At 50.2% G+C, this 26584-nt stretch overlaps 1 protein-coding gene across 3 annotated transcripts in view; it reads right to left on the bottom strand.

The window, feature by feature from the left end:
* SEMA5B (semaphorin 5B) overlaps positions 1-26584 on the bottom strand; it is a 118921-nt gene that overhangs the window by 77767 nt on the left and 14570 nt on the right. Inside the window, exon 1 of one of the 3 annotated variants that reach the window (XM_077767614.1) lies at positions 16319-16336. The exons of the other annotated variants lie outside the window; for them this stretch is intronic. The gene's annotated coding sequence lies outside the window, so the exon portion shown is untranslated. Of the gene's footprint in view, positions 1-16318; positions 16337-26584 lie in introns of those variants that run through there. 3 annotated transcript variants of the gene reach the window in all.

Below are 26584 nucleotides of genomic sequence, written 5' to 3' on the forward strand. Positions count from 1 at the left end.
TGGTGGACTGTGGCACTGGCCTCCTTTCAGACCGTNGTATCATCACAGAATCCAGCCTAGCGCCAGATCTTTTACATGTTGTTTTGTGAATGACTGCAGGTGGCCAGACAGGATTCCTAGCCTGTTATCAGCACCCCAGCGAGTAGGATTTAGGGGTCTGCAAGAGGTCTTCTCACCGGCAAACCGGTTATTAGTATTGCTTGAATTAACTCAGCAATGGGCTAAATGCCAGCAGCGGGAGAGAGATGTTAGGGCATTCTGCTCCTCTGGGGAGAGAGGCATTATTAAAGTCACTGGGGCAGGCCCGTGTATGCTGCCGTGGGGGGCATGCAGGGAGGGTCAGAGTAGGGCATCCCGCGAGGCGAGCAGCCAGCAGTGGTTCTCAGGTCTGCGGTGTGCACTGCGGATGCCCTGTTATTGTTCACTAGATTGTGGCTCACCTCTGCGGGCTCCTCCCTACAGAGACTGGGATGGAAAGCACGTTAAGTCCTTTCTGAAAAAAGGCAGGGTATAAATAGTGGGCTTTGTTTTGATTTGATTTGGGGCTTTGTTGTTGTTGTTTGTTGTTGTTATGTTGAGAATTTCATGATGCCCTCAAGATAACTGGCCATGTTCCAGAATGTGGCTACTGGAGTTTTGCATGTCACTGGTTATTGCCAGGTGGGAAACGATGAGCTCAGCCACAGAAATGTGGTTGGAGAGGGGCCCAAAGTGTTCTAGAGTCGTGGTCCTCAAAACTGAGCTGTACCAGCATTGCCTGGAGGACGCGCTACACACAGCTTGCTGTGCCCCAACCCCAGGTTTCTGATTCTGCAGTCTGTGGGGGGACGCCTGAGAATCTGCATTCCTAAAGAACTCAGGTGATGCTGATGCTGCTGGTCTGAGGAGCTCACAATGAGGACCCCTGTTCCAGAACAACCCTTCATCTTATATATGAGGGACAAGCATTGACGCTTTAATGGTAGAGCCGGGTACTAACAGCCCCTTTCTCTGAGCCCTGAGCCCAGTGAACAGGAGTGTGCGGAGGTGAGCTGAAGGAGAGGAAAAATATCAGGCAGTTAAAATCTAACATACCCTCTCCTCTATCCTCATGTGCTCATGTAGAGTCTCCAGGAACACCAGCCACGTGGGCCCCACTGGAGGGTCTGAACGGGCAACCGGGGAGGAAGTGACGGCCCCAAAGCTGGACAGGCAGATAGCAGCATGAGGAGAAAAGGCAGAGTGGGGAGCGAACAGATTGTGGCAAGCAATTAACTGAGAGCAGAGCATAGAGGGGCACCAAGGAGCCTCCTGCCAGCCCTGGGGGGCAGAGATTAACAAGCCCCATTAGGATCTGGCAGCTTGGGAACAGCTCTACCGCTTCCAGCTGTGACTTGACCCCACAACTCTGTTATCTCCCCGAAGCCTTGGGGTGGGGCCTGGAAAGCTCTGCTGGGAGAAAAGCCAAAAACCCAATTAATCTGGACCTCAAATGGGCTCGCACAGCTGTGTGAGGGCCACCATGCCTCAATCAGCCTTCACCTCCCCCACACTGTGAGCTCCGTGAAGCTGGAGAGGGCATCACCTGGCACCGGGCTGGCCAGTAAAGAAATGGATGTCGTAACGAACATAGCCTCCTCCTCCCAAAGCAGTGGGCTCTGCCCTCAGTGTACTTCCTCAAGAGGAATCTCATCTGCGTAAGCTTTTGGAGTGACCCCCAGTCGGGGATGGCCAGCAGGGCTCCTGATGCTAACTGGCATAGTATGGGCAGAAGTCCCCTTCAAAATGCCCTCTCCCCACCTCTCTCCCTCCCTGCTCTGCTATGGGGAAAAAGTGTTTTGCATCTGACCAGCACATGTTCTGACAGAGTCTGACCCCTATTCAGGGAACTGGGCTGGGAATCTCATGGCTACTCATCCAGTTCCCAGACTCAGGCCCTGCTGTTTCCCAGCAGCCACCCGGAGGCAGCTGGTGGGCCCGAGGGGGCTGTGTTAGGGTCGCCGCAGCTCGCGGGTACAGAGAAAGGTCCCACGTGCAGGGCTGTGCCATGACTCTCCCCTGGAAGCTGACCCTGAAACGGCCCACCAAGACCCCAGATGGGGCTTCCTGACTGGTGCCTAGTCTCACATACATATGCATGTGCCCTCTGTGGGAGCACCGAGGGCTTCTGTCCTTCCCAGTGACCTCTCTGCCTCTGTTCCCCAGTGGAGGAGTCTCATGTAAGTCCTGGAAGTTACATAAACCCAGGCCTGGCCCTGCCCATGGAGGCATTGTATTCCTATATGACCAGCCAGCCCAGAACAAAACAAAACAGAAAAGTCGGTGTGAACCCAGCTCCCTCTTGGGACCACGAAACTGCAAACCTCAGAGCATTATCACAACACTATAGGTTCAAAAGCTGCAGATCACAGGGCTGTTTATTGCCCCAATACTCCCCACATAATGAGATTTCTCTCCCCTTCTCCAATGCCCATCGGGCTTTTCAGAAAATACCTGGCTTGCTGAGGGAGACGGGGCCAGGAAAAGGGAAGGTCAAAGACTCCCAAAGAGTTGCTGGGGAAAACAGTGTGTGTGCTTAGGTGGAGATCATGGAGACTCAGGCCTAAGGACAATGTGCTGCGGCTTATCTGGGGTGACAAGAAAGGCCAGGCAGCACTGTGCGGCCACCTCCCCATCCCTGCAGTTCAGATGCTGTTTGTTTGTGGACTGTAAACTCACCCACCAGAATCAACCATCATTAGGAGATGTAATCTGCTGAAAAGGATCACAGGAGGCATTTTAAAGCCCAGCAGGCTGATTAGATGATGATTTGCTGGTTTAGGTCACCTGAAGCACCTCTCTGCTCTATTCAACAAATCAGAATTTGGCCATAATTTCTCTGCAACATGGGGCTTTCTCTAAGTCCCTCCTCTGTGCTGGGGGTGGGAGGGTCTGCCTTCTGGCTCTGAAGACAAGTTTCAGCAGAATAGATGGGAGGCATGGAGAAAAAGGGCCAGCACCTGCTTACTCAAGGAGGGACGAAGGACATGCCTTAGCCAGCTTTCCAGGCCTGCTCTCCAGAGTCACTGCCAGATAAAAGATCCAAGGTCTTCACACACACACACACACACACACACACACACACACACACACACACACACCATGCTGCCTCCGCCCACATTATAGATTCTGAAATATCTCCTCCTTTATGAAGTCCTCCTGGATTGATGACCACCATGATCCCACAGAGATTCTGATAAACAAGAAACTCAAGAGCTTTTTTCTTCCCTTGTTTGTTCTTTCTCATAAATAATTTGCGTAGAAGGATGAAAATCCAAACAAGGCACAAAATCCTTTCATTTGGTTTATCCCTTTATTACATAATAGGATGTCCAACTCATTCTGCAAGTTGTCCGAGGTAGGGCTGGCCTCCACATCATTCATTCAGTACAGGATCCAGAAAGCTGCAACCAAGTGCATGTGCATAGACATGTGCACGTGTGCACATTCACACTTGCCCAGTGGACTGAGCCTAGCCTGGCTCTCATGCCACTTTTGGCTTTGGGGAAATGTCAGGAAGAAATGGTGGTGCCCTGCAGTGGGATTTCCTTTCCCAGACTTCACTCCCATAGAAGGGAGGCCCTACACAGCCTCACCGAGCCTCATCACTGTTTCTACTAGGAAGATCTGGAAGTTGGTGGAGACAGGGGAAGGCTAGAAGTGATTCTCCACCTAGACTGGGTGGAAATGTAAGTGAGATCACTCAAGCCCAGGGCCCAGGTGCCTGTATTCCTAGGCCAGAGATGCTACACTTCACTTGGCCACACTGGACCCAGTCCCATGAGGCCAAAGGAGAGATTATAGTAGGAGTGGCATTAACCTGAACCAGCAGTTCTCAACTGCTATAATTTTGTCCCTGGGCAATACTTGGTAATGTCTGGAGATACTTTTCATTATCACAAATAAGGTGCTATTGGTGGTGGAGTCCAGGGATACTGCTAAACATCCTACAGGGCACGGGACAGTCCCCTCACTCCACCAATAATCATCCAGCCCTGAATGTCAATGGTGCCACTGGTGAGAAAACCTGCCCTAAACACACACTGCTTCACCAGCCCCAAGTCATCCTTTTGGAATCATAAGGTTAGAATTCTCAAGTGAGTCAGAATCACAGTTCTCTAGCCATGCCTTGGATTTCAGACAGACCTCAAAGGATCGAGGTATGATGGGACATGGGAGTACAGAGTTGTCCCCAATGATCCTCCAGAAAGATGTTCTCCAAAGGGACCTCAGAAGTCATCATGTCCAAACACATTCACTCTATGAAACTTATGCAGATATAGGCAAAGACTGTGCAATCACAAGGGAACAGAAAACATGACCACAGACATGTTTGGGAAGCTAGAAAGTGTGCACTTGACTGTGGAGTCAAAAGAGACCATCAAGGGCCCATAAAGGAATATAGGAAGTGTGACTTCATCCAGCACATGGCAGCCTCCCAGACCTCCTTATTCCCAGAGGCAGCCCACACTGAGAACACAACCATAACCGCCAAGGACAGGGCTCTTTTAGAGGGGTCAGCAGGGACTGGGGCTTTAACAGAGAGCCCCGGGGTCCCAAGGCCGCATCTCCCCAGCCTCACTTGGTCTCATTCTGCACATGTGAGGGGGAGACGTGCCGCTGTCCCATGCCCTGCGCTGGGAGCGTTGATAGCCATCTGGCCCTCAGGAGCCCAGCAGCCCATGGATCCGAGGGAGCAAGGAAAAGAACTCAAGGGCCCTCTTCAACAGCCCCAGGATGGTGATGTAAGGGTAGAAAGAGGCAACAAGCCACATGGCCAGATAGGAAAAGGGGAACCTCACTCAGCCCTTCAACCAGCAGGGGTTGGGCCTCAAGAGTACAGCTGGCCCCAAAGCCTGAAACACCTATGAGGGGTGGGCATTTGGGGGCAGCCATTCCTCTACATGCTCTTAGGCATATCTCTACCCAACCAGGAGAGGGAGCCGGTGAGAGAAGCTTCTCCTTCCAGGGCCCCCCTAAGTTCTAAGAAAAACACTTCCAGCCGCAGCTGCATGAGGCTCACCTCCTGCCCCCGCAGGTTGGCCCTGCTCCCTAGATTTTCCACCCCACCCAGCTGGCATGAGGTGGGCAAATTAATGTCTATTCTCTCTGAAAATAAAGCTGCAGAGCCAGCCATGTGACTCATGTGAGGCATGGCCAATGAACATGAAAAGGGACATCTGTCCAAGTACTCACCACTAGCAGCTCAGCCGTGGACACTCAACACCCAAACGTGGTCTAGGCAGGAGAAGCAATCCTGGGGAAGCCAGCACCACGGGCCCAGCTGTCTGTCAGAGCCCAGGCGAGGGGCCACACTCTCATGCTCCTCACCCCCAGTGCTAGCACTCAGGACCCCAGCCCCAGCCTGGGGGCAGAGCTGAGGCCACAGGTATGCCCAGATCCCAGGACTCTGAAAGGGGCTGGAAGGCTTCCTTGGACTGATGAGGGGCCAGGACTTAAGTCCCTGCTAGTGTTTCTCAGTCCAGGGGACCAAGGTTGTGGCCACTGCTTTCAGAAAGAAACACTTGCTGATAAAATCGACCCGGGCCTCTGCGCTCAGGTTAGCAAGAAAACAACTCCGTCCTGCCCGGTGGCTCTGGCAGCTCGGTCTGGCCACAGGGAAAGCAGGACATGATGCAGCAGCCTGCCCGGGCAGCTCCGATTGTCCCTCACACTGCCGAGCCTTGCTCCCAGCATCAGACAAAAGCACTGGAAACAGCTTGCAGCCCCAGCGTGACACACCAATCACCAGCTCCCAGGCTGTCCTCCGGGCCACTCCACAGAGGGCTGGCTCTGTCTCCCGAGTTTCCTCAAAGGCGCCTGAGGATGGTTTAGGATGATTTATCCTCATGGAGTGGACTGCTCATCCCAGAAATACTCCAACTTTGGCTGGACCAGAGAGCAGTGGCGTGATGCTTACGGAGACAGAGAAAGAGAGACCTGTGAGAGTTTGTGTGTGTGTGTGTGTGTGTGCGCGCGCGCGCGTGCATGCGTGTGTGAGTGTGCACGCGCGCGCATGTGAGCAGGAGTGTGAGAAGCAGGGTGTGTGCATCTTGCTGGGGTGTCTGTCCCCCTCTCTCCTCCTGGGTTTGGAGCCCGAGGGTGTGTAGGGGGATGGGTGGTGAGAGACACAGATTCCAGAACAGGCAGGAGACACCATCTCCCCCCTCCCGCCCGGAGGGTGATAATGCCACCCCTCTAGCTCCTGCCGCCTCCACAGCTGCTGCTGTCAGCAGTCAGCTTCCTCTGCCGCACACTCTCGGGTAACAACTTTGGAGGAAGCAGTGCGTGTTTCACAAAAGAGTCAGCAGCGCAATCTCTCTTTTTTTCTAACCCAAGTCCTTTTCTGTCCCCATTTTGGTCATGGTCCTCTCTGCTCCCATCCCGATGCCAGCTCACCAGAAGATGGGGAGCCCAGAGACCCTCCCCATCTTCTCCCATCACAGAGCCATATCCCTCTTCTCCACCCTCCCGGAGGTCCTGGACTAGGGAAGGAGAAGCCAGCCATGGTGGACCTTCCCACCAGGGGAAACAGGGAAGACAGCAAGCAGGGTGAAGGCTCTGGAATAGGATGAGGGCTTTGGAGAAAAACCACCAGGTGTGCCACCCTAGGCCTACAGGTCCTGGGCTTGACCATGCAAGGCGACCACCTGGGCAGCAAGGTCTTGTGGGTAACTGCCTTCACTCAGGAGTTAGGCACAAGAAGGAATTTGAAACTTACCGTGTGATCTTGAGCAAAATGCTAACTCTCTACATTCAGTGCCCTCCATGAAAATTGGGTATATTAAAATCTATTTTATGGGACTGTCGTGAGGACTCAATGAGATACGGACATATATGGTGCCCTCCACATGCCTGGCCTGTATCAGACCCCCAGGTTTTCTTCATATGTGGAATCCTGAGATGGCTGTGCTTCCTACGATGGGAAGGTGTCCAGGTGGACTGACTGGAGAAGAAGGGTTCGGCTCTCAAACACTGAGAAGGCGTATAGCCGGTGTGTAGATCCGGAGAGAAGGGGCTTAAGGGAGGCGTGCTGGAAAAGCGTGTCTGGCAGAAAAGGCAGAACATAAAACAGAGCAACCGCACTGGAGAACAGGACCCACCGGAATTGTGGGAGAGAACTGGCCATCGTTGGTGGTGGCAGTAGAGAGAGCCGCCTACCTGGAACGAATGTTATTCTGAGGTTTTCTGGAAAAGAATCCAGAGACTGAGGCAGAGAGTGGCTGGATAGGCACCAGCAATCAGAAGCCAAAATGGACGGGGCGCCTGGCTGGCTTGGTTGGTGGAGTATGTGACTCTTGAACTCAGGGTTGGTTGTGAGTTGGAGCCACATGTTGGGGACAGAAGATTACTCATATAAATAAATAAACAAATAAATAAATCTTCTTTAACAAAAGAAGACAAGCCAAAATGAACAAATTGAGGCCTAAACAGAAGAGAGCCAACTCTACTGGACTCTACCAGAAAACCCTCAATAATCACCAATGCCACAGGGATGGATGATGGGGGGCACAACCCAAGGATCTGGGCCTGGAGACAGCTCCAGGGCTGAAGAGGCTGTAATCAGGGGTTGACCACAGAGGTCTTGCTTCACACCTGAAATGGGCTTGCCTAGGTCACACATGATTTACATCCTGAAGCCCCTTTTGGCAGAGGAAAAGCATGGCACCCAAGCTCAAGAGGTGGGCCTGATTGTTGAACAGAGAGGAGGAAATGGGAGCATTGCTAGGGTACGAGGGGTTGGCCACGAATGCTCAGACCAGCACGTCCAAAGAGGCAGCCCAGTATCATGAAGTAATGGGGCACCAGGAGGTTTGGGCTCCAGTGTCTATTCTCCCAGCAACTGGGCCAGGCTACTGGCCTTCTCTGGCCCTCTGTATCTTCCTCTTTGAAATGAGACCAGATCTATGGCCTTCAAACTTTATTTTCAGCAGCAGAATCCATTCTTCCAAAGGAAATCTTATCTAGAACATCCATATCTAGATCAGATAGAAGTAGAGTTACACTGGTAGGCAGGGGGCTAGGCCCTGGGTGCTCAGCCTCTCTCAGCAACTCTCAAGGTAGCTCAGAGGAAGCCCAGAGTTCCCCAAACACGGCATGAAGCTACAGTACTAGCTGTCTCTGGAGTCCTTGCACCTCTCTGAAACCAAGGCTTTTTATTCTCAGGGGAAGTCAAGCAGACACCAGCAAGGATGGGTACCAGCGAGAGGCCCCAGGAGGAGGGTCCCAAGAGAGGGAGCAGGCTGCCTGTCCTCCTCCCCCGGCAAGGAGCAGCCACTGGGGCCGCAGGCCCTGCAGGAGAGGTTACTGAAGGTGGGGGCTGTACAGATGGCAGAAGGGAGGCAAGCCCGGTCCCAGGCTCGAGGGTGACAAATGTACTACACGGAGAGGCCAGATGGATGCCCCTGCCTTTGGCACTGCGGCTCCTCTAGGAAACACTGGGCTGCTTTTCAGACCCTGGATCGTTGCAGGCTCCCTCTCTCCCCGACTCAGCCAAATCATAAATCTAGCCTGGCAGGGGAGCTGGCTGCCCTGACCCCGGCCCTGTGCTTCCCCTGTCTTGGCCTCGCCTCCTGCCAAGATGGAGATCCAGACACGAGCGGCAGAAGGAGGGACCGTGGGTGGAGCTGGGCCACGCGGACTGAGGCTCCTGTCTTGGTCTGGCTTTCCAGAATGCCTCCATCCAGATTTTCCTCTTTTTGCCTTCCACATCCTTTCCTCCTCCTGTCTGGGATTTTGCCTTGGGCTTTTACCACGCTCCCCTCACACCAGCCTCCTCGGTGAAGAGTTTCAAGTGTGACAGAAATTGGGGAGTTCCAAGACACCCCGAAGCCCGTCGGCCTTCTCCCTTCCCTGGGCGTCCGGGAAGGAAGGGCAGGAGGAAGCTATCCCGCCTGGGCTGTTCTCACCCAGGCCGAGTCCCCTCTGCTGCAGACGCAGACACAGCCCACCACTGGCTGCCACCCAGATTCTCTGTCTCCCACAGGGCATACAAACAGCATCAGCAAGGTGGGGGTATTTCTTCCTTGGTCCACCTTTGGTTATTTCTTTCCCACTCCCCACCCCTCTCCTCTAGCTACATCCTCAGGAAAGAAAAGGTTCATTAAAGGATCTCCCCTGGCTCCCTGCCCCCAGCCTTCCCTGCCTCTCTTCTCAGTGCTTTTTATTGCAAATTCAGCATGTTAATTTGTGTGGTACTTTATGGTTTGTAACCTGCTTTTTTTTTTTTTTTTTACCCTTGTATTCCTGGTGCCACGTTTCAGGTGTGGAAGCCAAGGTTCAGAGAGGCTGACTCACTAGTGGCGAGGTGGAGACTCAGCCTCTGAGCTCTGTGTGTTTCTCACTTTATCACGGCTTTCTTCTCCCCGTGTCTATTCTACCCTCCTCTCTTCTCCCCCTTTCTTTCTGGTGTCTCTTCTCAGTCTTTCCTCTGCCCCCTCCAAAAGACCTCCTCTAGAGCCCCTGAGGTCAGAGCAGGTAAGGATCTCAGGACCATCTCCCCCCATCCCCTGGTTTACAGATGAGGAGACTGAGGCCGCATTACCAGGCTGGGTCCCCAGGCCTCTTCTCCGTCTCCACCAGGGCACGTAGGTGTCTGTGGGAGGCCGAGAGGGGTAATGGATTTCTGAAGTCATCCTGATTTCATTACTTGAAGCATTTCTAGGGCAGGACACAGACAAATGCTTGCTGGCGTGCTCCCTCCCTTCCTCCCTCTGCAGCAAAGACTGCATCTTGGCATAATGCTTGCACCCTATTTCACTCAGAAGGGAAAGGTCAAGGTCTGGTGTCTCTGCAGTCAAAGGCATCAGCAGGAGACTTTAAGGAGTTTATCTGCTTGCTCCCTGCCTCTACTCTCAGTGAAGGAGACCCTGCCCCTCCCCACACCACACAGAGGGGTTTCTCTCCTTGCTGGGTCTCCTTATTGTTTGTCTCCCTGGGACAGAGATCCTCTCCACCTCTATGGACCACCTTTCTCATTCTCACTCCCCTGCTTTAGGGCATTTCCCACTTAGATACAACCTCAGGGGGTCTGCAAACAGTGCCTGAGCACTGCCATGCTGGGGACTGCGGTGCCACGTATGGTGGCACGCGTGGCTGTGCCCAGATCTCAGCAACAGGGCCACGATTTGTCGAGGACTGTGGAGCCTCCCCCAGAGCCCTCTTACTGCAGATTGGACACCATCATCCCCCATGCCAACCTGATCTTTCCCACCCCCACAGCCAGCCCACAAAGCCATGTCCCAGATGGCTTTGCAGCCCCTCAGAGTGCTCTCAGTAGGGAGGCCAGCACAGGTGGCTGCCAGGCAGGGCAAGCTAACCGGGTAGGGCAGAAAGGTTCTGGGCTTTGGAACCAAGAAGCTTGAGCTGAATCCTGATGATCACTTATTAGCAACTTAACCTTGCCTTGAGTGAGTCACTCCTCTGAGCCTCCATTTTTCATCCATTAAATGGGGGAGATAAAGGTTCCAAGTTTATCTATTTCACGAGGTGTAAGAGGATTAAACAGGATGATGCAGGTGAACTTGTTTTGGAAATGGATGTAAGGCACTAGTACAATTCCCCAGATCTGCAGGCAGAGCTGCCAGCATTCTGCTTTATCCATGTGGCTCCAAGCCTACCCCGAGAGGTGACTCATTTTTGTTTTAGGACAGTGCCACCTAGCTTCCTCTGTGTGTGGCTTTGTTCTTGACTCCTGGCCTCCTTGAGCCCCCAGGTAGGAGCCTGTGGCTCTACGCTCCCTCTTCCCAAGGGCTCCATTAAGTGAAAACACAATCCAAATCTCATCCACTCAACTCATTACAAGAAGTGGAGAGATTTACTTCAGAGGCCTTCATTATCACCTAATTGTGTTCCCACTAAAAACTCATTAATTAGCCATTCTAAAGCTGTCGGCACATTTAAATAGACTTGCAGACTTACAAATTTTTAGAGTTGGCAAGTTCAATCTGTTCAACCTCCTTATGTCAGAAATGAAGAGGGTGAGGCCCAGAGAGGTCAAGTGACTCAACTAAGGTCACACAGCAGGCTAGTGATGGAATCAGGACTAGAAATCCAAGCTGTTGAGTTCTAGCTCAGAGACCCTCCTTCCCACTCCACTACTTTTCTAAAGGAAAGCAATGTCATGCCTCACCTTCTCTCATCTACCCTTTTCCAAAAGGAGTGATTCTAGATTGAGGCATGACCCCAGCTGGAAGGAGATGTAAATGTGGAATTTTAAGTAGATATTTTTAAATGATGATAGATGTACCTGAGCTGTAACATGCTAACGGGCCTCATGCTTCCTGGGGGTGGGCAGAGCGGCCCTTCCCTTCCTGGACAAGAGCAGACACAGAGACTGGACCTATGGAGCTAGAGGCTGGTGCTATGGAAGCCACCAGTGGCAAGTTCAGTGCAGATCTGGGTCCCCAGCTAGATATCCTGACTCAAAATCTCTGGACTGGGGCCCAAGAATCTGCATTTTGAGTACCACCACCTAATAGAGGTTCTAAAAAAAGAAACAGTAACGAACATATATAACAACTATGGAGACAGAAAAGAGAAATACCATAGAAGTAGACTTCTAACAAAAGGAACAAAGGAACAGCCCTCTGGAATGACCGAATGGAGCGAGGGCAGGACCAGGAACAGAGTCAAGGAAGCGCAGGTTCCCAAAGGTGGCTCGAGTCCAGGACCCTGGGTAACTGCCTATACCTGGAGCCAAGGTTCTCAGTCCTGGTGGCCACCGGCCCAGCTGTTTCGGAAGCAAGTGTCTGCCAGGAGCACAGTTTGGACCTGAGGCCAAGGGGGTAGCCCGGGAGTCCAGGCAGGAATAGCGAACGCCTCTGTGGCACTCGGTGTGCACGAGCTGTCCTGAGTCTTTGTGTGTATCTACACATCGAATTCGACTTAAACTCTGTGAAGTGGGGGCCCTGCTAGCACTCCACACTACCATGAGGAGCCAGGTAGGAACCTAATCACAGGACCGGCAAGTGGCAGAACAGAGACTTGGACCTGACTCTGCTGCACTGCCCCCTGCCTCTGGAGCAGGTCAGAAGCTCATCATTCAGCCTGGAGTGCACAGTGTTTCTAAATGGGGGAGCCTAAGGCATGTTCTAGAACTATGCCTTCGCTGTGCCTTGCACAGACTTAAATACCTGGCTTCTTCTACCACCAAATGATAATAGAGTCCCTAAGTCACCCTAACAACAAAAACAGCCCCACACTTCTGGACACCTGTGTGGGCGGTGGGTACCACCCCTGAGGTGGGAATGAAAGATAGAGTGAGGAGATGCACTGGCTCCAAGGGCTCAGCTCTCCCTGTTGGGGGACTGTGGTGACAAAGGAGCTGGCCGAGCCATGCAGCTACGCGAGGGGTCCCTGGGAGGAGCAGGGGGACTTTGTATCCAAGATCCCCTCAATGCTCAGGGTACTGGGCTGCTGCAGGGGGTGTAGGCAAGGGTGATTCTGGAAGGAAGAGGGAGTGAGTGAGAAGAAGCCATAAACTCAGACACCGAGGCTTGAAAAGGAAACCCCAGGGTGAATCTGAGTGTGGGATTTCCTCAGTTGCCTTCCGTTGACCTCAGCATCTCCTCATACTCTCACATGGTGGCACAGAACAGCCCCAGCTCTCAGAAACTCATAGGGCGGCCATTTCTCGAGAGGTCCAGGTAGCAGCAGGAGTGTTATAGAGAAAAAGAGAAACAAGTCTGAGAACCCAAGCCACTGACTTTAGAGAAGAAACTATCCCTCCGCCACCATTTTTTAAAGCTTGGTTGGTGGTAGGAGAAAACTCACAAAGAGCTCTCGCAGCCCTGAATGGGCCGGGAGAGCCCTGTGTCCATGTTTGTAGGGAACCCCTCCATCTCATCATCAGATGAGGCATCAGAGCAGAACGTAAATCTTCAATCCTTTCTCTGGCAGCATTCAAGATTCCAAACCCTCAGCATGCAACTCTGTGCTTCCCACCGCTCTTCCGGAGACCAAACACCCAGAATGAATTTGTAATATACTGAGGAATGCATTCAGACATCATAAACTATGTTCACACCCACTCACCCCCTTAAAAACCCAGGCTTCGTGACTCCCAAATTCAGTCTCACAGTGAATGGCCAGGCAAGGTACTCAGGGGCAGAGGGAGTGAGCATGGATAATCCATAAAGTAGAACTCTAAGAAGGGATGACATTTCTCATGTATTTATTGAGTAACACAGCCCTTTGAAAACTCTAAAATTCTATAGGATAAGGTAAATGCTAGATGCTGTGCATCATAGGAGAGCAATGTAAAACATAATCCTTGCACTCCAGGAAACAAGGCATACACACAATGTCATTTTCGAAATAATGTCAAAATAAGTGTTCTACACAATAATTTCTTTTGATGCTTGGAAGTGAAGCAGAAATTGTTTCGCCATAACCGACAGCATAAGCGTCAGAACAGGCTGTGCGCCCCAGCATGCCAAGCATCGTTAGTGAGGTCCTGGCAGGAGAAGAGTTCAAGTGCAGGAAAACAAAAATAGGTTAGGTCCATGAGGCAATGGGGAGTAAGAAGGGAAGAGGTGGTGTGAGAGCATCATTTGGGGGGCTCTGTGCTAGGTATGGGCAGACAGGCATCATGGAAAGAGGGAGGCGGTAGAGATAACTTTTTAAAAAAATTTTTATGTTTATTTATTTTTGAGAGACAGAGAGAGACAGAGCATGAGTCGGGGAGGGGCAGAGAGAGAATCCGAAGCAGGCTCCAGGCTCTGAGCTGATTGCACAGAGCCCGACACGGGGCTCAGACTCACAAACCGTGAGATCATGACCTAAGTCGAAGTCAGACGCTTGACCCACTGAGCCACCTGGGCACCCCAATAGAGATAACTTTTAATGAACCTCATGTACTGTATACTGAAGAATACACACAGCTTCACAGCATTGATGCACACGGGGGAATGCCTTCCCTCGGCAGCAGACCCACTTCAGAGTTCCCAGATGCCTTTGTGTGGACACCCACTGTGACGTGTGTCCGAAGCAGGAAACCTTCAAGTTTCACAGTTCATTTTTAGTGGCAAAACTCAGGAGAGCAGAGGGAGGTGAACTCCAGTTCCTCCTTCACTGGGGAGGGCAACCCAGTTCGAAGAGTGAGCGCCAATTAGCTAGGTGAGAAGCTCAAGCTGTGAATCTTGAAGAGCTTTAAGCCAATGGCAAATTGCACTCTTAGGGTGGCAGTGGGAGGTAGGGCCAGTGCCATCCTGAAGACCTGACCCGCAGATGCTGATCGTTACATTATTTATGTCTCTTAGCGACCACAGAAGCACCCGTCTAGAAGTCTTGTAAGAAAGGCTCCTTTTGGAGCACAGGGGTTACTTGTTCTAAAAGGAAGTGCTTTGGATGCCACTTCAAAATTAAATTTGTTAAGAACTAATGATAAAATTAAGCTTTGTATAAATCCACTGAACTTTGGCTTTCTTCTCTGTAAAATGGGGATGATCCTGGCCCTACCTGTTTGCAGGTGGGGTTTTGTAAGCTGGAAAGCACTACAGAAAAATTACTTGTGTTAAGAGTTTGTGGTGTCTTTAACATTCTAAAAAACTTGATAGATAAAGAGCAAGAAGCTTATATGATTGTCAACAGGAAGGAGAACGCACCCTGCAGATACGTGCGGACTGCCGAGTTTAAGTCAATTTAACAATTTTTTGAATGTCCAGTAAGTGCAGGGCACTGCGAAAAGTACTGGGGATATAAAGGTGAACAGGAAGCAGTCATTAACCACCTGGAAAATTTCAGGAAGAAACAAGCCCTTCAAAATCAAAACACAAAACCACACTTCTGAGAAACCAAAACAGGGTATTGAAGTGCACATACAAAAGTCTCCAGGCTTCGCCCAGAACCCACTCACTTTTATTTCATATATTTGATTTTAATCCATTGGTATGCTTTTAGTTATAAGTAACCCAAACCCTACTCAATTCAAAGGGGCTTAAACCAAAGCAAATATAATAATTCACATGAGAGGAGGCTTAGACATTCAACCCCCAACAGCTCATGGTGCTTTCCGATTTCTCCACGATGCCAGCTTTTGTAATTCCACGTCCCTCTCTGCCATCCCTAGTAGACTTTCCTCAAAGAAAGCAACTGGAGCTGTGTGTCTTCTCGTTTATACCTACTTGGAGAGTGACTTTCTACGGTCTCCTATTGCTAGTGAGGAAGAACTTTCTCGGAAATCAGTGAGAACTTCTCTTCAAATCTCATTAGTCAAAGTTGCATCATGACCCAACCACTAACAAAGGAAAACAGTGTCCCCTTAAACCAATCAGGTCACCTCCTTAGGCTTGAGGTCAATCCCAAATGTCGTTGCTGCCACTCAAGGAGAGGATGTGGAATGAATAATGGCAAGTTAACCACAGATTCCCTACCCAATTACAAGCACTTTAGTTATCCATTTCCCAAACCCATATAATAAATGCAAATTGAAAGTGAGAAGACATTTGCTTTAGGCAGGAACATTGTGTCTAGCAAGAAGGGACATCAGTCAGCAAGAAGTACAGCTGGAAAAACTAAAAAGCAGACACAAAAACTCAAAAGCTCAGGGGGCCATTTGGTATAAGCAAATCGTCCCATAAGCCCCACCGAATTATAGCTCAATGCATTAATTAAGGTTACTAGCATACCCGTGGGACATCAACAAAAGGTTACATTTATGCTTGTGTGACTGTTTAAAATGGCAGGGGCGCATGTAATACATTTTATACAGGATCATAAACACAGTGGCTGACAATTTTTTTTAAGTACTGTTGCTTAAAAGTACAGATCTTAAGCTGGTTAGAAAACTTTGAAATTTGGAATGACCCAGCCCAACTTCCCTGGAGAGCTGGGCTTTAGTGTGCAGACTGTCAGACTGAAAATGGGGTGCCCGGCAGGTGGCCAGATGTCACGGCTTGCCTCCTCCCAGACTCCTTCGCGCTGATGGAAATTGATTGCCCCTCATCTCCTGACTAGGTGGCTGATTACCAATGCCAAACAAATAGTAGGTATTCGTATAATGGTGTTGCTCTTCTAGAACAAATATTCAGACTCTCAGACCCACCTAGATCTATCAAATCAATCTCACGGGTGTGAGGCACGGGTGTGGCCTTAAAGTTCCCCTAGAAAATCTGATAAGCAGCCAGACCAAACCTCACACTAGCTCTCTGAGAATCCAGAACGCTCTGCAAAGGGCAAACGCCCTATGGATGAGAGAATCAGGTCTCATAGACTCTAGGAGGTCACTTCTTTTGTACTTTCTTGTAACAGGAAGGCCAGCATGAAGCGTCAGAAAACAGTGAATACTCTGGGCACTTACCCCTTACAGCTCAGCTTCCCACACGCAACATGAATGTCCCAATACAACCTGACACACATCACCATCAGGTAACTTTCTTGCTCAAGAACCACAGCCAATCCACCTCCTAGACCCTGCTGCTCCCCTCCTCCACCACTTTCTGCCCACAGCCTTCCCCTGCCAGGCCCTGCCCCCAAAGCTCCACAGCTGGTCCCTCCCCAGCCAGGAAGGACATTCTTTGTCTTCCATTAAATGACACCAGCACTCCACAGGTTCCCTTTGTAACTAACCCCCTTCCCCCACTCCATCCTGTCCCATTCTTCAAGATCTTACTCATGTCCAGCTCCAGTCCCTCTCACTGCAACTGGCTGAGCATGGGGGTGAAATAGGGACTCAGGACTACATGGTCACCAGAATGTGACTCTCAGACACCAAAGGTAGTTGGCCTGAAAGAGTGGTATGTGCTCTTTACCTTTTTCTAGGCAAGGGAGAGCACAATGTCCTGACCTCTAACACTCCAGCCAGGGAGACATGCGTCCCAAGCCAGACAGAAAGGACTGCAGACCAAAAACTAAAAATAGAACTACCCTACGATCCAGTAATTGGACTAGTAGATATTTACCCAAAGGGTACAAAAATTACAGATTTGAAAGGGTACATGCACCCCAGTGTTTATAGGAGCATTATAAACAAGAGCCAAATTATCAAAAGAGCCCAAATGTCCATCAACTAATAGATGGATAAAGAAGATGTAGTATACATGCACACACACACACACACACACACACACACACACACACACACACAGGAATATTACTCAGCCATCAAAAAGAATAAAATTATCTCTCCCTCTAAAACAAAGTGGGGGTGGCGCCCAGGGTTATGGGAACAAGCCCCATGTCAGGCTCTGCTCTGAGCATGAAGCCTGCTTTAAGATTCTCTCTATCTCTCTCTCTGCCCCTCTCCCTGCTCTCTCTCTCTCTTAAAAAAATAAAGAATGAGGGGCGCCTGGGTGGCTTAGTCGGTTAAACGTCCGACTTTCGCTTAGGTCATGATCTCGCGGTTCGTGGGTTCGAGCCCCGCATCGGGCTCTGTGCTGACTGCCAGCTCAGAGCCTGGAGCCTATTTCAGAATCTGTATCTCCCTCTCTCTCTGACCCTCCCCTGCTCAAGCTGTCTCTCTCTCTCTCTCTCTCTCTCTCTCTCCTAGAAATAAGTAAAAATATTAAAAAAAAAAAAGAATGAAATCTTGCCATTTGCAACAACATGGCTGGAGCTAGAATGTATTATGTGAAGCGAAATAAGTCAATCAGAGAAAGACAAATACCATATGATTTCACTCATATGTGGAATTTAAGTAACAAAACAGATGAACATATGGGAAGGGGAAAAAAAGAGGAGAGAGGGAAGCAAACATAAGAGGCTCTTAACTAAAGAAAACAGACTGAGGGTTGCTGGAGGGTGGGGGATGGGCTAGATGGGCGATGGGCATAAAGGAGGGCACTTGTGACGGGCACTGGGAGTTGTATGTAAGTGATGAATCACTAAATTCTACTCCTGAAACCAATATTGCACTGTATGTTAGCTAAAATTTAAATTAAACATTTTTTAAAACATTGAAATATTACTTAGCAATAAATAATAATTTACCAATACATTAAACAAAAGTGACTGCAGACAAAAGTCACCATGTCCTGTAGGCCAGCCCTCAGCTTCTTTGACACTCTGCCGCCACCTTCCCAACTCCTGTAACCTTTAGTTACCAGCCTCTGTGCAGTCAGAGATTACGGGGTTGACCATTACCTGAAGGCTCTTCCAGTCCTGTCCCCACCTTGCACCACCTGTGTGACCTTGGAGATGGCCTACAACCTCTCTGAGCCTCAGTTTCCTCTTCTGGGATGGATAATGCCTGTCTTGGCTCATCTCCCCAACTCTCATGAGGCTTAAAACACACAAGTGTGAATGTGCTCTGCCAACCAGAAAGCACTGTTCACTCATGCAGGATCACTGTCCACCAGGCTCAGAGCATCTCCAGCTGGGAAAAATGTCTCATTCATCTTTGTGTCTCCAGTGTCTGGAGCTGGCAAATGTCTCCTGAGGAGTGGCTGGGGGTGATACATGAACGGAATGAGGAGAGGGCAATAAAGGAGCATGGCAGTGCTTGACAAGCCAGGACGGTGAAAACGAAGAAAGCCAGGGAGAGAAGAAATGCCCCCTCTTTCCTATCACCCTCCAGTCTCCAGGACCAACGATGTCCCCCAAATGGTGCTCCCCCATCATTGATTAGGCAGGTTTCAAAAGTTACCCTAGTTCCAAATAGGAATATAAAGATGTTATTAAAGCTTTTCCATGCTAGTTGAAATAAAATGTTGAACACATCCTTTAAAGCGAACGGAAAATCCCTTTTTGTTAATAACTCTCCAAGGTGTTGTTTGTCTTGGCTGGTGCCACACTGAACACTGAGATTGGGAACTGGGGGACCTGGAAGCTTGGGGTGGGTCCCTGGAGGACAAAGTCTACCCTTAACTCCATGTTGCTTTGGTTTTCTGGAGGAAAAGACACTCCAGAGGCTGAGGGAGCCAGGATGACAATTGGATAAATTTAAGTAAAGGGAAGAATTGTTTCTGCACACTGAGCAGCTCCAGTCCTGGGAACCCACAGAACAATTCTTACCCCACCCCATCAGCTCCGCTCCACACACACACACCCTAACACCACCACCCCCTTTCTTGGAACAGAAACACAACCCCTTAGAAGATAAAAAGCACAGCTGCTTTTCACAACACAATCCCTCCCACCACAATCTCCACCACATTGTCAATATTCTTGCCTCCCTTTGCATCCCCAAGCCTCAACTGAATGGAATAATGGGGATAAGCTGTAAAGGAGAAGCCCTCCCCAACCCAGAAAAGCATGAGGAATCGAAGGTGGTAATTTGGGGACATAAAAGAACGCTCCCACAATGTTACCCTTGCCTCTGAGCATGGGGGCACCCTGGCAAACCAGCATACCCTCGTGGGCACATCCCTGCCACACATACATGCACACCTGCACATACACGTGTCTTGTTCTTGCCCCCTCCCATCCTCCCCACTCCGCATTAGAGCCTGAGAGAGCCTTGCTCCCTGGAGCAGAGGGTGGGCAAGGGCTCTCTAGCCCCACAGCCACAGAACCTGACCTTCCTCTCGCTCTCCGGGGAGCACAGGGAGCAAGAGCCAGGGGACCTGCTTTAGCCACTCTACCCTCTCTCCAGAGCTCTATGACATCTGCTAAACACTTCTCAACTTGAAACCTTGATTTCTTCCTGTTATAATAGGATACCGAGTCAAGTCAAATACAATTCCACAAACATCTAGTCCATACCAAGCAGCGGACTAGACTAAGGAAAGAGGAAGAAAATGAATCAGTCACTGTCAAAGTGTGGTTTTCCAAATGCTCTCATATAAATGTAATTTAAATTTAACTCATTAATGAGGGAGGCAAAGTTAGCTCCAAAGAGAATTTGAGAGCAAGGGTTTGTGTAGTAAGTCAGGAAAGGAATGCAGAAAGGCGTTTGTGAAGCAGAGACAAAACTGGTTAATGTCCTACAGAGCAAAATATCCCATAACTTTGGAGTTCTCTCTTCTACTGAACAGAATCATTTGTAAAGGGTAAAGACCTATGTTATCTTATCAACCTATATGGTAACACTTAACTTCATGAAGTCTGCCTTCCAATCAATAATACATTGAAAGTCAAGCAAAAGTAAATCCCCAGGAGAAATAAATAACCTTTGGGTGGATCTGTTGGGCTCCAGTATGAGGTTGCCCGGACAGGCAATCATACTTTTGCCTTGTTTCCAAGCTTTGGATGCTTTACCACCATGCTCCTTGCCCTCAAGGACTTCTGACACGTGACGAGGCAAGACTGTCAGACACGGCAGAGCTAAACAGTCCCAGAAGAACTACAGCTGCTTTTGTTAGCTGTACAATGGCACAGTGTTCCTGTGCAATGTCAATATATCCTAACCAGTAGAGATGGACACTGATGTATCTATAGATAAAATTTCACAATACCTGGGGTTCAGTTTAAAATATGCTAGGATAGGGGTGCCTGGGTGGCTCAGTCGGTTAAGCATCTAACCTCAGCTCAGGTCACGATTTCGCAGTTCATGATTTCGAGCCCTGAGTTGGGCTCTGTGCTGACAGCTCAGAGCCTGAAGCCAGCTTCGGATTCTGTGTCTCCCTCTCCCTCTGCCCCCAACCCCCTCTCAAAAATAAATTAAAAAACATTAAGAATTTTTAAATATGCTAGGATAAATAAAAGTTTGGTGGGGGTGGAGTAGATGAAACAAGATGGGCAAAAAATACTGGCAACTGTTGAAGCAAAATAAGGGATACATGGGAATGCATGTATTGCTTGGGGATATATTCAGGTTGTTGTCCTGCTAATAGTTAAGACCACATCCTATCACATTTTTATTTTTATTATCATTTCTGATGCACTACATGATTTACTGTGTTTTCTCTGTCTTACTTCCTTAGAATAGAAAGTCCGTGGGGGCAGGACTTCTGTTCAGAGCTCTGGCTCGTAAGGACTAGAAGGGCAATGTGCACCTGCGAGCACACAGTAGGTGTCTGTGACAGGATTATTTGACATGCTCCACCTCTCAGGGCCCGGGAGAAGAGGCCACCTGCATCAGGTGGGCTAGTCCTGGCTCTAATGCGTGAGTGGGATCAGAATGGGAGGAGAGGAGAGCTGTCAGCAGAGCAGAAGGAGGAGGTGTGCAGGCCGGCCAGGAGGAAGCCCAGGAAGGGCAGGATTTTGAAAAGAGGTTGTTGAGAGTGTTCAAGGTGGGGCATCCCCAGGGACCGAGCACTGAGAAATGGCCACTGGGCTAAATCACTAGAGCCCCAGCCAAGAAAGTCACTCAGGGAGAAAGTGACAGTGGCAACCGGAGTATAAGAGAGTAAGGTGGGAACAGGGGAAGAGATTGCACAGATGTCACAGGCAGAGACTGCCCATTGGAAAAGTCGACAGAAGAGACAAAGCAGAGGCAATCCAGTGAGCGGGGAAGCAGAGCGCAGGTCTGTGGAGAAGGGTCTGTTTGGAGACAGGATGAGGGAGGCATCCAAGAGCAGGTAGGATGTGGACCTACTGGACAGAGGTCTCCCCTGGGCCCTGGGTTCAGGGGCAGTGGCAGGAGGCGGAGCCTCCAGCTTAAGGGGGAGGGCCGCAGCTGCCCANGCAGGTGCACCTTTGATGTGGCTCAGGCTGTGGGGCAGAGGAAACCCGAGCTTCCCAATGTGGCTCCCGGCATCAATGCCACCCAGTCTTCAGTGAGGCTGCAGAAGGTGTGGGCCCGTGGGCCCGTGTCGGGGCTGGCAGGAAATCAAGGCACAGCATTTCAGCAGGAGATGAAAGGGAGTTTGTATCCAGACTCCTACCAATGCGCCCATACTCCATTCTGTCCTCTCTGGGAGGGGTTCTCAGTGTGGGGAGCAGGCTCAGAGACTTCTACTTTCTTTTCCATTTCCTCACTTGGCTGAGAGGAAGAACCCACCGTGGGGTGTCTGTAAGGGGAGAGGCTGTGGGCTAAAGGAGGGGTCTTCCTTATCTCTGCAGGTTTCAATTACCCAGGCCTCCCCTGCGGGATGAGAGACGGACCTGTGCGTACATCAGGTAGAAATACAGAGAAACAACACTTGTTCCCTCAGCCCTTGTGCGTCAGTCCCCACCTGACCCCTGTGTTTTGAGATTTACCAGCTCCATTCACAATTACATCCACGTATGAGACAGACAGACAGACAGACAGAGAGAAAATAAGCGAGAGTGCAGCTGCATACCTGCTCCACAAAGGACCCCGCCCATGTCCCCTGCTCTATTTCCAGCTACACAGACTCACCAGCGACCCTGAAATCTGCAGGGGTTCAGCACCCTACTCCTCACTCCACACTGGAGATACAAAAATCAAAGATCCTGTTTTTGAGAACATGCCCCATCCAGGCTTTGAAAGAGAGAGAAAGGGAAGGGCAAACCAGGATGTTCTCTGACCAGCCCTCATTAACAACTCAACACACACTGACTGAGGCGTTGGTGGCAGGCATTTAGGCTGGGCAAAGGGACACAGAGACAAATGGGGTTCTCTCCCTGCCCTGGAAAATGGAGCTCACATCAGGGAGATGGTCTCTCTTCCTGACTATCCCTGAGATTCACCTGGGGTGCCCTAAAAATATACCAATGCCCCAGCTCCACCTGGACAGATGGAATCCCTCTTTGATAGTGGGGCCTGGGCTTCCGTGGTTTTAAACCACCCCCCACACTCCACCCCCCACCACCCTGGTGACTGTACTGTGCTGCTTAGGAAGAAAACTGCTAAACCATACATCCCTTTTCAAGACGGACCTGACAAAGGAAAACAGGGGTCAGGGCCCCGGGGAAGTGCTACCAGCTCAGATTTGTGTTTCTCCACCAATGCATGGCATGGCAAGTGAACAGTAATGGTCCCCCCTCCTCAAATGGCCACCCTGACCAGTACCAGAACAACGCAGAGCAAGAGGGAGTGGTTTGGATTCTTCCCCCCGCAACCCAACCTCCAATTTGACCTCAAACGTGGAGAAGGCCAAGAGGTTTTGGTGACCTGGAGCCCAGAGGCATCCTGCCCCTTTCCTTCTGAAACTCCTTCTGAGTTTTATCGTTGCCTTTTTTAGAGCACTCCAGAGTGCTGCTGGAATGACAAGGGGCAGCACCTGTGCTGAGTGTCCCAGATGCCCAGGGAAGGGGGAGGTACTGCTGATAACTATGGGCACTCTGGGTGGGCAGCTTCAAGTCCAGCTCCAAACAGATCTAGAAAGGAGTGGGCAGGGCTCACACTTAAGGAATGGGGCAAGCGGCCAACATGGCAAGTCTGCTACGGAGCCCTCAGCAAGTCCAGGACACCAGGGCTCGCCAGAGCCTGGAACCAGAGTGCCCGAGGACACTCACACTGACAGCAGGTACTATGTGCTGTGACGGGACATAGCACGGAGTGTGGAATTGGAAACAAGGATTTGAAACTGCCGCTTAGGTTGATGCATGACTGCGACATATTCTTTCCGGAGAATTTCTTCATTTCTAAAATGAGTACAACAGGACCAAACTCAGAGTGGTTTGCTATTGGTATAAGAATTAAATGAGATCATGTACAAAGCAATTAGAACAGTGTCCGGCATAGAGTTCAGTAAAGGGAAGTTGCAGTTTCTGGGAGAAGAAGGATGTGAATGCTCTTTGATAAGAGTAAATCATGGAAAGAGCCCAAGAGTCCATCAACGGACGAATGGATCAAGAAGATGTGGTCTAATATACCATATGTTTGCACATATAGGTGGATTAGGAGGAACTTAACGGAGGACCATGGGGGAGAAGAAGGGGAAAAATGGTGGGGGAGAGGGAGGGAAGACCATGAGAGACTCTTGAATGCTGAGAACAAAACTGTGGGCTGATGGGGGTGGAGGAGTGGGGAAGGGGGGTGACGGGCATGGAGGAGGGCACTTGTGGGGATGAGCACTGAGTGTCATATGGAAACCAAATTGACAATAAACTATTAAAAAAATAATTAATTAATTAATTTTTAAAAAAGAAGATGTGGTCTATCTATACAATGGAGTACTACATGGCAATGAGAAAGAATGAAATCTGGCCATGTGTAGCAACATGGTTGGAACTCGAGGGTGTTGTGCTAAGTAAAATAAGTCAGGCAGAGAAAGATACCATATGTTTTCACTCATATGTGGAACAGGAGAAACTTAACAGAGGACCATAGGGAAAGGGAGGAGGGGAAAATAGTTAAGGAGAGGGAGGGAGACAAACCGTAAGAGACTTAAATACTAAGAACACACTGAGGGTTGATGGGGGAGGGGGAGAGGGGAAAATGGGTGATGGGCAGGAGAAGGGCACTGGGTGTTATATGGAAACCAACTTGACAATAAACTATATTTAAAAAAGAACAACAACAAAAATAAATACTTATTTTCCTCAAAAAAATTTTTTTTAAACCATGGGTTTTGTCAATATCCTCCTCATTGTTTTGCCCAGAGGAGGGGAAGGTGAATTACCTGAGACTGTATGGAGCCAGTGAGTGGCCCAGTCAGTTTCTAAGGCTTTAGCCCTGCAGACAGAGCAGCCATGGGTGTGGCAAGGCCAGCAGACTGCAGGGGGGCTAATAGGCTTCTTGCCTCTCCCTGGAACTTTTACCTCCTGGAAGGAAAGAGCTGTGTCTTATTCACCCTTCTCTCTCCAGCATCCATCACAGTCCTGGTGCATGATGGGTGCTCAAGTCAATATTCGTCATTATTGGACAGTGAGTTCAAGGTAGAACTGGAGAGGCTGATGGGTCAGGCCAAGGGGTTGAGTCTGTGAACTCAAAGAAGGTCCCTGTGCTGTGCTGCGGTGAGAGCTGCCACAGCCCAGAGGACCAAGTGGGCAATGCCAAGGCTGGCTCGATCCCGGGCACCGCTGCCAGCCTCCACCCCCTCTTTCCCAGTCTGGCTCTTCTCTGCTGCATGTGGGCCCACATATGGGGGCATCGAGGCTGCAGGAATCCTGACACATAGATGCTGCCATTTCCCCCCATCTCAACATCCCCACCTGATGGAAGACAGGTATCCTTGGTTTCTCACCTCTCGCTTTGAGATGTAAATCTTATCACCAGATTATGAGAACTCTAGTACGTTGTCTCTTCAACTCCCTGAGAACAACTGTGACCTCCCCATACCCAGAGGAGTCCATTTTCCATTTATGTCCATTGTCACTCAGTGAAAAGAATGGCTCAGCTCTGGAGCCAGATTCACAGACAGGCATGGTCAAAACTCCAGAACACTACAACCTCCACATCCCAGCTCCTGCTGCTCACACTAGATGCTATCCCATATCCTTCCAAGCTCTGTGCTCTCCAGTTCACTGCAAGCATTTTTACCCACAGTGTAAACACTGTGCAAGGTTTTGAGTTTAGAACCAGGAAGAATTTTGGCCCAGTCTCATCAGAGCAAACCCACTAGGAGAAACATCATCTTCCTTAGTGTCTCGAAGGATGGATCATCCTTGTACACAGGGCACCTAGCGTCTGAAGCCCAGCCTCCCTCCCACTGACCTTCACTCCCTCATAAAGGGCACTTAACATAGAAAGATCATCCGAGGGGCGCCTGGGTGGCTCAGTCAGTTAAGTGTCCGACTTTGGCTCAGGTTATGATTTCACGGTTTGTGGTTTGGAGCCCCGCGTCGGGCTCTGTACTGACAGCTCAGAGCCTGGAGCCTGTTTCAGATTCTGTCTCTCCCTCTCTCTCTGACCCTCTCCTGCTCATGCTGTCTCTCTCTCTCTCTCTCTCTCTCAGAAATAAATAGAATATTTTAAAAATTAAAAAAAAAAGAAAGAAAGATAATCTGAGACCTGCAGTGAGTGGTCTGATTTCTATCAGTGCTTCTGAGATGTGAGCCTCTCCAAACCCCCCGCCAGCCTGACCACCCCAAATCTCCATGATAGATGTGGGGGATGACTGGGGCTGAGCATCTGGGTGCAAAGCTGTGGTGCTCTGTCCTGGGAGCCCACCCTCCAGTGGGTAGGCCCAAAAGCCATTGTTGAATGTGCTGAAAGAGGAGTGGGTAGTAAGCCTCTCTCATGGAGCTGCTGAGCCCCTCTCTCTCGCAAGCCCTCCTCTGTCAGGGCTGCAAGGGAACAGGGAGAGCCAGTGAGATAGAGAGTGTGACCTAGGGCCAGTTAGCTAACTACCAGAGCCTCAGTTTTCCCATTTGTAAGACGGGGGAATAACTCTTAGGATGGTCACCTGGTAATTGAGAGAGCAGAATGCCAGGACATTGAGCATGCAGGACATGTTCCCCTGATCTAGCCTCCTTGTCACACATGAGCAAGCTCAGGGTTATGCAGGTCCAACAAAGAGCACTATGGGATATCTGGGACAACAGTGGACGGAGTCTATAGTTCTGCCCAGGAACAACGGGAATATGAATTCTGACCACGATAGAAGATGAGGATTCCATACAGCAGCAGACTCTACCTCAGATCCCTCCCCCCCGTTCCCTGCCCCCGCCGCCAAGCAGATACACACACACAGCTGTGACTCAGGGTCAAGGCGTCCATCCTGGAGGTTCGAAAGGTGCCTGAGACATTGGCTCTTGGCAGAGGTACAGGCCTGGGAGTGCTCACTAGAGGGCTTAGGATGGCACTGAGGTAGCCACCCCAGGGAGGTCACAGGAGAGGGATGACCTGGGAACCAGGACAAGTCTTGGGGGTGGGGATGGGGGAGGAAGAGAAAGA

The sequence above is a fragment of the Crocuta crocuta genome, unplaced genomic scaffold, assembly GCF_008692635.1.
Source record: "Crocuta crocuta isolate KB4526 unplaced genomic scaffold, BGI_CrCroc_1.0 scaffold45, whole genome shotgun sequence".
Lineage (NCBI taxonomy): Eukaryota > Metazoa > Chordata > Mammalia > Carnivora > Hyaenidae > Crocuta > Crocuta crocuta.